This window comes from Dermacentor andersoni, chromosome 4 (genome assembly GCF_023375885.2).
Source record: "Dermacentor andersoni chromosome 4, qqDerAnde1_hic_scaffold, whole genome shotgun sequence".
Classification (NCBI taxonomy): domain Eukaryota; kingdom Metazoa; phylum Arthropoda; class Arachnida; order Ixodida; family Ixodidae; genus Dermacentor; species Dermacentor andersoni.
In genome coordinates this window covers 205,478,360-205,491,209 of record NC_092817.1, presented here as the reverse complement: position 1 = coordinate 205,491,209, position 12,850 = coordinate 205,478,360, and the positions used below count along the sequence as shown (strand labels likewise).

At 45.0% G+C, this 12,850-nt stretch overlaps 2 protein-coding genes across 2 annotated transcripts in view; one reads left to right on the top strand and one right to left on the bottom strand.

Annotated features, from left to right (window-relative positions):
- The window catches only part of LOC126538380 (pseudouridine-5'-phosphate glycosidase-like), a 350,937-nt gene that overhangs the window by 31,192 nt on the left and 306,895 nt on the right, over nt 1-12,850 (bottom strand). The gene's annotated exons all lie outside the window — the stretch shown is intronic.
- The window catches only part of LOC126538433 (CD151 antigen-like), a 96,431-nt gene continuing 90,974 nt past the window's right edge, over nt 7,394-12,850 (top strand). The window contains exon 1 of the mRNA XM_055074738.2: nt 7,394-7,483. The gene's annotated coding sequence lies outside the window, so the exon portion shown is untranslated. The remainder of the gene's footprint in view (nt 7,484-12,850) is intronic.

Below are 12,850 nucleotides of genomic sequence, written 5' to 3'. Positions count from 1 at the left end.
GAAACGTGTACCCCTTCAATACATTGAGTTATTTTCGTCCAAGCACACCGGAAAGTAATACGAGTTTGCTATGCCAATGTTGCTGCAGTGTATACTTCAGTGTGGCACATGGATTGAAAAAATTTTGTTAAGATGAGGCAAGGAATGTGCTTAGGGTGGCCTCGTAAAATGCAATACCTGGATCGTAGCGTCTCTAAGCACTACTCCTTCATATTTTAAATTCTGCAAAGAACGCGAGACGTTAAATCATGGTGACGCGATTTAACCCCTTTTAAGTGAAAAAAAAAAAGTCTTATCGAAACACTTTCTTCAGTTCGTTGGCTCACAATCACAACGAAGAACCAAAACTATAGCGCCGAAAAAGACATAGCGTGAGCAACCATTTCGTCAGGTCTGTATGTGGCTTGCCATACATTCAAATCGTCCATGTTTACTTGATTGCTGGTGCAAACAATTCGTCATGAATTTGTGCAAGCGACATTCCTCATGACAAAAAGTGGAGTTTCTTGGACTGTTGCGCGATTTCCTTTGTGAGGGCTGCTTTTTTTTTCCCCCAACGGCCACTGTGTGAAGTAGGTGTTCAAAATTTCAAGTGTAGAACTTTTAATTTATTGAATTTAAGAAGACATACATAGTTGTTTCAATACCATGAACTGAGAATTTTGTTTTTCCATCGATCTGAGCAAGTTGTGCGTCCGGTGAGGCGGGGGCCACAAAAGTGCATTTGATGGATTATGATTATGTTAGTGTCCTTCCAAGATTCCGGTACACTCGAGGTCATGAGGCATTGCGTATACAGAGTGGCCAGTTTCTCTAGAACAATCTGCCCACCATCCTTCAACAAATCTGCTGTTACCTGATCCTCCCCAGCTGCCTTCGCCCTTTGCATATCTCCCAAGGCTTTCTTTACTTTTTCCGCAGCGTTACTTGTGAGATTTCTAATTCCTCTAGACTATTCTCTCTTCCATTATCATCGTGGGCGCCACTGGTACTGTATAAATCTCTGTAGAACACCTCAGCCACTTGAACTATCTCATCCATATTAGTAATTATATTGCCGGCTTTTTCTCTTAACGCATGAATTTGATTCTTGCCTATTCCTAGTTTCTTCACTGCTTTTAGGCTTCCTCCGTTCCTGAGAGCACGTTCAATTCTATGCACATTATACTTTCTTATGTCAGCTGTCTCACGCTTGTTGATTAACTTGCAAAGTTCTGCCAGTTCTATTCTAGCTGTAGGGTTAGAGGCTTGCATACATTGGCGTTTCCTGATCAGATCTTTCGTCTCCTGTGATAGCCTACTTGTATCCTGTCTAACGGAGTTACCACCGACTTCTATTGTACACTCCTTAATGATGCCAACACTACGGTAACCTTCCTGAGTTAAAGCTGAATACCTGTTCTGTAGCTTGATCGGGAATTCCTCTATTTTTCCTCTTACAGCGAACTCATTGATCGGCTTCTTATGTACCAGTTTCTTCCGTTCCCTCCTCAAGTCTATGCAAATTCGAGTTCTTACCATCCTATGGTCACTGCAGCGCACCGTGCTGAGCACGTCCACATCTTGTATGATGCCAGGGTTAGCGCAGAGTATGAAGCCTATTTGATTTCTAGTCTCGCCGTTCGGGCTCCTCCACGTCCACTTTCGGCTATCCCGCTTGCGGAAAAAGGTATTCATCATCCGCATATTCTTCTGTTCTGCAAACTCTAATAACTCTCCCCTGCTATTCTTAGAGCCTATGCCATGTTCCTCCACTGAGTTGTCTCCAGCCTGCTTCTTGCCTATCCTGGCATTGAAGTCGCCCATTTGTATAGTGTATTTTGATCGCCGATTCCACGTCTTCATAGAAGCTTTCGACTTCCTGGTCATCATGACTGGATGTAGGGGCGTAGACCTGTACGACCCTCAATTTGTACCTCTTGTTAAGTTAAACTGCAAGACATGCCACGCTCTCGCTAATGCTATAGAATTCCTCTATGTTACCAGCTATATCCTTATTAATCAGGAATCCGACTCCTAGTTCTCGTCTCTCCGCTAAGCCCCGGTAGCACAGAAAGTGCCCGATTTTTAGCACTGCATATATGCTTCTATATTAGCTTATATATTATCCCTTATATATCCCATTTTCTGCCCTCTAATTCCTCCAATAGCACTGCTAGACTCGCCTCACTAGATAACGTTCTAGCGTTAAACGTTGCCAGGTTCAGATTCCAATGGTGGCCTTTACGGATCCAGGGATTCTTAGCACCCTCTGCTGCGTCACAGGTCTGACCGCCGCAGTGGTCAATTGCTTCGCAGCTGCTGGGGACTGAGGGCCGGGGTTTGATTGCTGTACTCATATAGGAGGCTGTGGCCAAGTACGGCATCAGGGTGGCTAATCCTGCTCTGGTGAGGGAGTGCGTTGCCGGTTCTGGTCACCGGGATCAAGCCGCACTCCAGGCCTGTTTATGCAATTGTATCAACACGCGTTTTTTTTTTTTTTCTGGTGGAAAATTGCGCGGCACTGGGATTCGAATGACGGTCCTCTTGCACGCGAGGTGGATGCTCTACCTTTACGCCACTGCTGCACATTTTCAGGCATGTGTCCGTTGTCTAATAGCGAGAGCAACGAGCACCTGTGGTGTGAATCGAGGTTATAAAACCGACTATCGTAGATATTTATTTATTAAGGCGTAAACCTTAAGTGGCTTATGAGTAAAAAATGCGATGTCCGGCATTATCGAAAAATGGAATTTTGGGGTTTTACATGCCAAAACGACGATTTGATTGTGAAGCACACCAAACTAATGGACTCCGAATAAATTCTTACCAACAGAGCATTTTTAACGTACCCACAATACACGGGATACGGGAATTTTTTCATTTCGCCCCCGTCAAAATGCGGCCGTCGCGGCAGGGATTCGATCACGCGAGCTAGTGCTTAGAAGTGCAACACTATAGCTCCTAAGCCACCACGGAGAGTATCGAAAGATATACCGTCGGGCATTATTGCACCAAAACTCAGTGGCACCACAATTGATGGAAGTCGAGCCCGTGATATTTCAAGTTACGTAAGCCGAAGGTAATTAAGGCACAGTTATTAGGATGAAGTTAATTGAGGCACGGGAGCTCACGAGCTTTGGTGGGAGTCGAACCCACGACTTTGGTGACCAATTTAATTAAGGCACTCGAACCCACTACCTTGGTTTGGACCACAATTGATGGTGCCACTAATGTGGTCAAACCGACGACCTTTGTTGGGACCAAAATTATGGTGCCAGCACTGATCGTCGAGCCCACGACCATTGGTGGCAGTCGAACCCATGACCTTTAGTATTATTTTGGACGAAGTTAATTAAGGCACTCGAACTCACGACCTTCGGTAGGACCAAAATTGACCGTTCCCCCATTGATCATCGAACCCACGACCATTAGTGGCAGTCGGACCCACGACCCTTGGTGTTAATTAAGGCAAAGTAAGGCAATGTAAGGCTTGGCGTTATTACTTGCCTAGTTTGTCAAAAAAGGCGTTGCGAATTCATCTGGACCTCTCGGATGCAGCCCCGAGCAATTATTTGAAGCGAACCTCGAAGGCAATCTCCTGCTGTATTGCAAACGCCCGAAGTGACATTACAAGCACGTTTTGCAACTGCGAGGAGCGCACACGAGTGCCAATTCGCACTTTTTGTTGTGAAAGCATTATATGCCCCATAACGCAAAAATCTGGCGTTGTAGTCGGTGACGTGACCGACTGATGGTATCAAGAACGGCCGACGGCAAAAGAGTAAAACCACGTGAAAGAATACTGGAATTGACGGGAAAATATATCATGGAGGTTCCTATAAACAAAGTACATCGACACCTTTAACAAGAAAATTACCTAAATTTTTGTCTGCGCGGTAATCGACTCAGGGCCTCCGGGCTGTGAGACAAGCACGCTTCCCCGACGCCACGGCGGCCCCGCGGTTCTGGTTGGTTAAAGGTGGGCCTAGTGCGTGCGTCATTGCGCACGTGGCGGCGCAGCCGGTGGGTAGGAGCTGGCGCCGCGTCATGAGTGTATAAAATGAGCGTATACAATAAATAGCATTGCTGTCCAAATGAACGCCGCTGAGCAGTTCGCTGAATTATGAACTCCTCGTCGGCATGCGAGTGCGTTAAGATGCCTGGTGCGTTTTCATTTCACATTACCGAGGTGCAGTTAAGAGGAAGCTTTATTTAGCTCGGGCCTAACTCCGATGCGGCCTATTGAAATACCTGTAAAAAGCAAAAACGCTCTTCTGAGATAACCACCGGGCCGATTTTAATGAAATCTCTTACATTTGAGAGAGACTTGCATTCTATTGACTGCTGGAAGCAAAATTTCTGTTTAGGGCCTGCATTTTCTATGGAATTTTCAAAAATCGGTAGGTTTTCAAACAAGTAGAAGCACGAAGTTTACAAATTCCTAGCTGCGCACCTAGAATAGATATAGCAGTTCTCTAAACTTTATTCATTAGAGCGTCCAAAGCGGACACATTTGATGTCTATGTATCCTACATGAATTTGTTGCATTGCTTTCAAGGCTTTCGCGAAAATTCCGCTGACAAATTAGCGGTCTATCTGAAAACCACGTATAATTTGTCCGCTTTAGATGTACTGTCAGGTGCCATTTACAGAATTGTGATATCACTTTTTATTGCCGAGTTACAGAGTTGTAAACTTGATGGTTTTCTTTTTTGAAAATCGGCGATTTTTACCAATCTTTACTTAGGAATTCACGTCTTAATTGGAAAGTTCTCAAAGAAGAGTCACTAGATTTTAAACTTTCCTTTTCAATGCAACAAATCTAATGAAATTTGGTACAGTGGTTGCCGGGAGAATCGATTTCTCCTTTTCCATCAATCTAAATAGCAGGCCCAGAGCTAAAGCTTTCCCTTGAAACTCAGGTGACAGCTTGCGCTGACAAGGAACACACAGAACAATAACATTTCCCCGAGAGAACTATAACGCTCTTGCATTCCTACACGTAAGCAATTCGATGTGTCTCTGCCGAAATTTTTTTGATGAACCACGCATTTAAGTGCACGAACTTTTACATGTACAGGTAATGTCTAGAGCACGCCGGCTGAATGACTTCTGTCGTCTGCAATAAGGCAAAGCATGACCTTCGATATCCCCTTCCAACAACAACCCCGGGGGTGCTTCTCAGAGGTGCAGACGAAAACAAAGTCGCAGTGTTTTCTTGACGCGCTAAGAAAGTAGCAACGTTGTGTGTTACAAAGAACACCCAGGCTATAGGGAGAGTTTTAGGGAGAACGCTGCTGCGGTAAAGGCAACATGTTTTTTGTACGATTGTATGCGTCCCATAATTGGTGATATAAGCTGCACCGCAGCACAGGTATTTAATTCTGTGAGATCAATAGCACGCAAAGATAAAAAAACATACCTCCCGACGGAGGTCTTCTGAAGGCACCCGAGATTATGATAAAGCAGATGGCGCAGGGTCTCAGGTGCTGCCAGAGCGTGCCGGGGGATGTTCGCTACAAGGTTGGCTGTACGCTAGTCTCCCTTCATCCAGCTGTACATTGTGCTCGCTTCACCACACGGCACTTCGGTGATAAAGCGAAGCTATATAGCCACATAGCCAGCTTTGTTAAGCACTGGCTGTTGTTGCAGCCTAGGAACATTTGGCCGGGTAGACAGCGCCTTCGTCTGCCACCTTTCTTCATTTTGTGCGGCATGCTTAAGGCAGTAAAATAATCGTAAAGTGCTTGCCGAAGGTACCGTAGTACGCGCACTAGGAGCTCGCAACATACGAGAACGAAAGATAACTCAAACTTAAAAAAAAGGAATAATTCGCACGACACCTTCACATTCATATTAACAGAACCAGCACGGCGCACCATCTCGACAAAAGACGCCACCAAGGGAAAGAGTGACGCTGCATGTGTTTCAAATTTAGGTAGGAAGGAACATAGGTAGGGCATTAGGCAATAGAATAAGAAGAGCTTGGTGGCGCAGACCACCGTTCCAAAGGGGACGCTGATAACATCCATCCAGGTCAATTTCAGTTCCGGAGACAGCGGCACAGTTGAAAAGTGAGCGGCAACGAGTCTTGTGGGAATAGCACGCGCGCTCGACGCTGCCCGCGCTCTTGAACGCAGCCGTGTTGTGACAGCGAGAGCTCGCGGTCATTAAGTGAGATCTGCTCGGGCTTGTCGCTGCGACAGTCGCACCATGCTTGTTTAGATAGTAAGCAGATATCTACTGCTATCTATACGGCCTAGAAAACATCGTAAGTAGCAGCCAGAAATGACAAGGACATGAGCAAAATCAGCAGCGGGACATTACTTCCTATCTGTGTTACTTTTTCGCTGTTACTGAAATTCAAGCTACATTCACTCGCCCAGATGTTCCCAGCTCTGCTTAAGAACTACAAGCTTTCTTTCATGCATATTTGCCTATTGCTTCGCTCTCGCTATCAATGCCCATAGCTTCGAGCAAGACTGCATTTCCTTTTTAGCAGTGCATGTACGCTGCGCTGGAACTTAGACAGTCTGAAGGCTGTTGCGGTGGGACCAATGCATGTGTTCACGCCAACTTTAGTGAGCGCGAGACGATATTCTTTCTGTGGTACGATACTGTCGGTTTTGCTTTCCACGTAGTAAAGAGAATCTGGGGGGTCTTGCAGTCGACGGAGCACAGATCTTTCAGCTGCACGTTCACGCCGGACATTACTTAGAATACCAGTGGGGAAGGACGACAAAAGTCACGTTCTACTTCCCTCGTGGGAAGCCGAGGACGAAGTTGCCTGACGATCGCAGTCGTGTACGTAACCGAACGAATGGATACAACAAAGCCAGGTTGAACTCTCAAAGCAGGTAATTATTTATTGCACCACAGCAAAAGAAGAACCCTGTAATAAAACATTATCCAACATAATTTTGTACACTGCATTTGACAAGGCAAACATGTTGTGATTGGCCTCTAAGATAGCCTCAAGGAGCACCGAAGCCACGCTACTTACGGCGAGCCGGGGTGGTTTAGGCTTCGTATGAGCCACCTGTGTAACTGAGTGCTTTCTCGTTATGTTTGTAACTATACAAATTATATAAACATAACTTTCCATTGGGCTAGTACTAAGATGCAGCACTTCACTCGAACTGCTGGGGTGAAAGTGTATTTAGCAATTCTAATAAAACATATACGTTTTGCGAACGATAACCCGGATAAAATAAGACGGCGAACCTGGCCTGCTAAGGATTGGTGGTAAGCGGCGGCGGGTTTTCGTTTCCATCCGCAGAGTGCATGCCATGGCCGATGCTGGGACCAGCGTAGAAGACAGCAGCCGTGGGTGCCTGCAACGCTGCCCAGTGGTTTCCATGCGCCCGGCATCCTCGCTGTCAGGGCGGAATCGACAGCCCGCTAGCGGCGACGCCGCCGCCCGCTCGTCGGCGTCCCAGCCGGAGCAGCCGTCCGCACGGCACTCGTGAAGCGCCTGTGGGCCGGGCCTCCGCCGCCCAACGTGAGTGTTTTGCGGGGGCGTTCGCTTGCGAGGCGCCCGACGAAAGACTAGCATCTGCGGCGTCGACGAACGTGCTCCACTATAAGCTCAAGCGAAACGCGGAAACAGAAAACCATGGCTGCTGCGCAACGAAACGGAAAATTACTGCAGCTTTTCTTTTTCAGAACAAAAGGTATTTTCTTATTGATTCTTGGATTAATACGATTGGCTACAGCCAGAAATAGATCACAACCACGAGTAATGAAAGTAAAAGGTGCTTTCGATGTGTTTTTTACGGTGAAAAACTGCCAGACATCTCAGGTCTCAATACTGTACTAAGTCTTGAGTGCAGATGACAAAGCTCCTTGGGGCTGATTGCCGCTGATTAATCAATAAATAAACCAATAGTAAAGGAGTAAGAATTGCTGGTTTTGTCTGCGAGACAAAACGATCAATAAACAAGCCTGTGGGCAAAGGAACATACCCCACACTTTTATTATGTTTTCCAGCTCCAACGCACTCATTTCGCGTCGTGTGTTCATACTTTAGCTAGGGAACAATTTACTGTTTTTGTAGAAGCAGGTGATAAAATAGCTGGCCAAAATACTCATTACAATATATATACAAGTAACTCGATCAATCGAGCTGCAGGTTTGAACACACCGCATTTGAATCAGCTAGCTTCTTTCCATGCGTAGTAGATTGATCGGTCACTTCTGCGTTTTACCCGCCATGTTAGCTTAATGGTTTTAGGGTTACGTGGCTAAGCACGAGGTTAAGGTCTAAATTAATCCAGTGTCCTCCACTACAGAGTGCCTCATAGTCATATTGGAGTTTTGGCACATAGAAAACCACAATTTCATTAACTTCTGCATTTCAGAAACGTTAATGTGAAAATGGTTCTTTCAAGCGTATAAATGCTCATTAGCTCCAGTGATATCGACACGAACCGTAGCTCCGATAAAGGGGGCAATACCTTCACCACTATGAAGAAGCTAAGCGCCGTGTAATGAAAGGTTCCAAAAAGACATCACACGAAAAGTTAGCAATACACAACGAAACGTTAATGAAGACAGACAAGTGAAATGGAACGCTCGTGGAAAACTCATTTAAGATTTTGACAGTTTGTTATCGTCTCGCCTAGCTATCAACCTTTGATATCAAACTAGCAGTTGCATATTTACTTTATTGGACCATGATTTCATGAAAAGAGCCTACCTATATGGCTACACGAGTATGTTTATTCACTCCATTGATGTTCCGCGAGGCACTCTCTCGATTAGAAACTATGCCGTACTAAAAAAATTTCAAACACCTCAAGGTACGACTTCTTTATGCTAACTGTCTCACTTCTGCACTTGTAGTGGATTTTCTGAGCATTGCTTGTCGCTTTACTTGTTGGGCTGCTGCTTCTGCGCTTTGGCCATTTGTTTGTATTTTCGGAGTTCCGAAGAGCATGTTTTCTTTTTTTATGTTACGCTTTCGCATATTGTAAGAATGTTTATTGATTTGCCTATTCTTTCTTTTTCGCAGGCATTCATGTGCTTCAACCTTGTGCTAATTTACGACCTTTTCGGTAAAGAAAGAGAGAAAGAAATTTTGAGGGACAAGATAGGTGTACTGCAAGCTTAGTCGGCATCGCATGGCTCGCATATGTATTCCTTCCTATAACAAAGCCTTGAGGATGTCATGGCGTGTATAGCCTAGATTTTTTTAATGTAATACCTCTTTACAAAGTATATAACTAAATGAATGTGCGAATAAATAACGCGGTATACAACAACGTGAAAAAAAGAACGTGCTCTTGTAAAGTTCCGCATGCAATGCACCCCCTCGCCCCCCAAAAATATATAACCTCGTAATAAAGAAAAGTGTACAAAAATAATAATAGAAAAAGAACACGTGAGCACAATATACCGTGCTTCCGGAGCGGGTGTAATAGCCTCAATATATACCGGGCCTTCGTGACGGGGACGAACCTAGACGAGACGCCGGTTAGCGCTGCTCGTCAGGGAGCGGGGACAGCCGGGGCTGCGTTGGCGCGCAGCAAACTACATTGGCCACCACTCTGCGTAGCTGGAGTTGGAGCAGTAACTGCGCGGCAGTATATCCGGCGGAGCGAAAACTGCCTGCGGCGCCGTGGTATCCGGGCGCGCGACCGTGGTGGCGGTAGAGCTGCACAGGCAGGGCGCGACCTCCACTGCTCGCTTTGTTTCTCCACGGCTTCTCGCCCATGGCCGCGCAGCAGGAACGCTTTGTCAGGCGCCGTTCGGGCCTAGCAAGCAAAAACCGACTGGCTGACTGGCAGCGGGCGGCGACGCCTAGGCCAGAGCTGTCGTCACACCAATGTCTCAAATCTTTGCGTGGCTGAGATAGTTCTGTTACAAATAATAATAATAATAATAATAATAATAATAATAATAATAATAATAATATATTTATCGCCATAAACAGGTATTCACAGTCATCATCAGGCCTGTCTAAGCCAACAAGGACTCGCAGGACATGGCCTTGCAGATATGGCAAGGCAACACATGAAAATAGGGCAGCATTCGAATGTAGAAGAAAAATAACGCTCTTACATGAAGTGCGCGCGACAGTACGTTTGCCTGCGCAAACCTAACATAACAATACACACAGTGCAAGCGCACTTATAACAAAAACGTAGAAACGGACAGACACACAAACTGCAATATTGAAACCATTCAAGCCCCCCCCCCCCCCCCCCTCCCATTGCCAGTTAAAAATTACATAAGGTATGAATCTACATCTAGCGTGAATGGGGAACAGATTCAAGCTGAAGTGCACGGAATATGTTTTTTTTTTTTTTTAAGAAATCGTGTCGGAGTCGCTGAGAAAATATCCCTCGGCAGATTGTTAAACAGGTTGGGAACGTGCACAGATCGTCTTGCCCACCGTATTTCGCTGAGGAATGAGGCACACTAAAACGGAAACCCGAAGAGAGCGTGCGCATAGCTTTATGCTGAACTTTCAAATCCGAGTCCCAAAAATCACGTAGCACCACCGACCCTGGCACCACTGTTTGAACAAACAACTAGCGGAAAAAAGGATCACCGGCGGCGGGTAAATCTATTTCGATGTGAAGGTAGAGATGACGTATAGACTACACAAATTTGGATCATGTTTTTTAAAAGAGCCTCAACCCGTCTCATCGAGTGGGCACAGCGTGAAGTCGAAAATTGCGATGATGTAGATCAATATTACGTACGCTACAGCGTGTACAATTCTCTTTTTCACAGAAAATAGAACTACACTTTTACAGTGATACAGGAAGCAGACAACACTCTGGAGTTTAATACATATACGCACTAAATATGTTTCCCGCGAAAAACTTGAATAAAGAAATACACCCCTGCGCTTTATTGACAGCACATACCCCCACTAGAGTACCAATGCATGGTGAACAAATCTGACTGTGGAAATAAATATTTTAATCTATCGACGTCATGTAGACGGGATTCTTGAAATGAATGGACTTTGTTTGAGTTATTGATTACAAGAAAAATTTAGAAAAGTGATCAACTGCGTTTTAGGCATCCTATTGTAGCATATTGATCGCATATTTATACCATAAATGCCTTGCCAGAAGTGCAGCTTTACCGGAGTTCTGAAAAAAAAAAAGGAACACTTTGCAAGAACATTCATGTAAATATTAAGTAGCCGGGATATAATAGACCCTTGAGGGACTCCGGCATTGATAAGCAAAATAGAGATAGAGTAGTTGTCGAATACTTTTTGCGGTCGGATTGACAGATAACATTTCAGCATTTATTTAATTATTTATGTCTAAAACTACCCAAGAGCAGCTCCGCGCCTTAGTATTGAAGCGGTGAGTGGAGCGACGAGGCGCCTCATAGGGCGGTGTCAAGTACAACACACAAACACATACGCATGTATATATATATATATATATATATATATATATATATATATATATATATATATATATATATATATATATATATACCAGAAAAAAAGCAATTCTGGGTCCGGGTAAATATTCACAGTGAAGTAGACGCGCGTTAGGAGCGGTTTATTGACGTCTCGGCCGGGCTCCGGCCTTCATCAGAATACATTGCCTGGTGTCAGTACAGGTAATATACACGTGCCTAGCGTAATATAAAACGTAAAATACATGCTTGAATGTACGCTCTGCAAAAAACGGTACATCGGACAAACAGAAGGGCCTTTCAGATTCCGCTTTAACAATCATAAATCCCACGCTACCACGTTGCCCAACCTGCCCATCTCAAGACACGTGCATCTTCCTGACCACTCATTTGATAAACTAAGAGTCACGTTGCTTGAATCTGGATTTCGTTCAAATTATGATAGAGAAGCCCGCGAATCCTTCCTTATCTATAAGTTTGATACCGTCGCGTGTGGTATGGATGAATGTGTAGGAAAATTGAGTTGCCTGTCTTTGTAGCCCGTCACTTGTCCCTTCTTCTACTAGTACGTCGCTATTCCCCTTTTTCTGTGTCTGTGTTTGCTTGATAACATAGCACATATTGAGCACATATTGACGTTTTGTTGCCACGTGGCGATTGGTTTTTACAATTCCATTCGGTGCGTTTTTATGCTTTGTATTTTAGATGATATGTTTGCTATCGCCATCGGTCTGTACACGTGTTAGCTGTCTTTTGAACGATTCAGATGCATTTTGTTCGCCCATTTTATTCGTTTTTCATGTAAACATATCTTCATTTGGTTGATAGGCACATGTATATTAACTGTACTGACACCATGCAATGTATGCTGATGAAGGCTGGACCCCGACCGAGACGTCAATAAACCGCTTCATACGCGCGTCTACTTCACTGTATATATATATATATATATATATATATATATATATATATATATATATAGCAAGGACTGAGCGCTTGCTTCGGAACCTGCAGGGGGCGTCACTGTGCCGAGAGGCTAAAAATGGATTTCGAGCACATCTTCTTGCCAGCGGGCACGGCAGCTTCCTGAACATGCGGCTACTTCACAATCAGGTTCTCTCGTTTGCGCAGTTTCTTGGTCTTCTTATGCAACCTTATGCGAACCGGCTGGATGTCACTGCGATCGCCGCCTTTGCGCATGACCGCGACGCCCCGCGACGACACGTGCATAAAAATCCTATATAGATGCCAAGGGTTTACCTGCATCATCGCATTACGTCACCAAGCACTGAGCGCTTCCTCTGGGACCTGCAGGGGGCGTCACTGAGCCGAGACGCTATAAAAGGACTTCCAGCAAATCTCCTTGCCGGTGGGCACGGCAGCTTCCGTTACATGCGGCTGCTTCACTATCAGGTTGTGTTCTTTACTTAGGTGAGAAGGCATCACGGTAGATGTTTTTGATCTAGCAACCCATGTT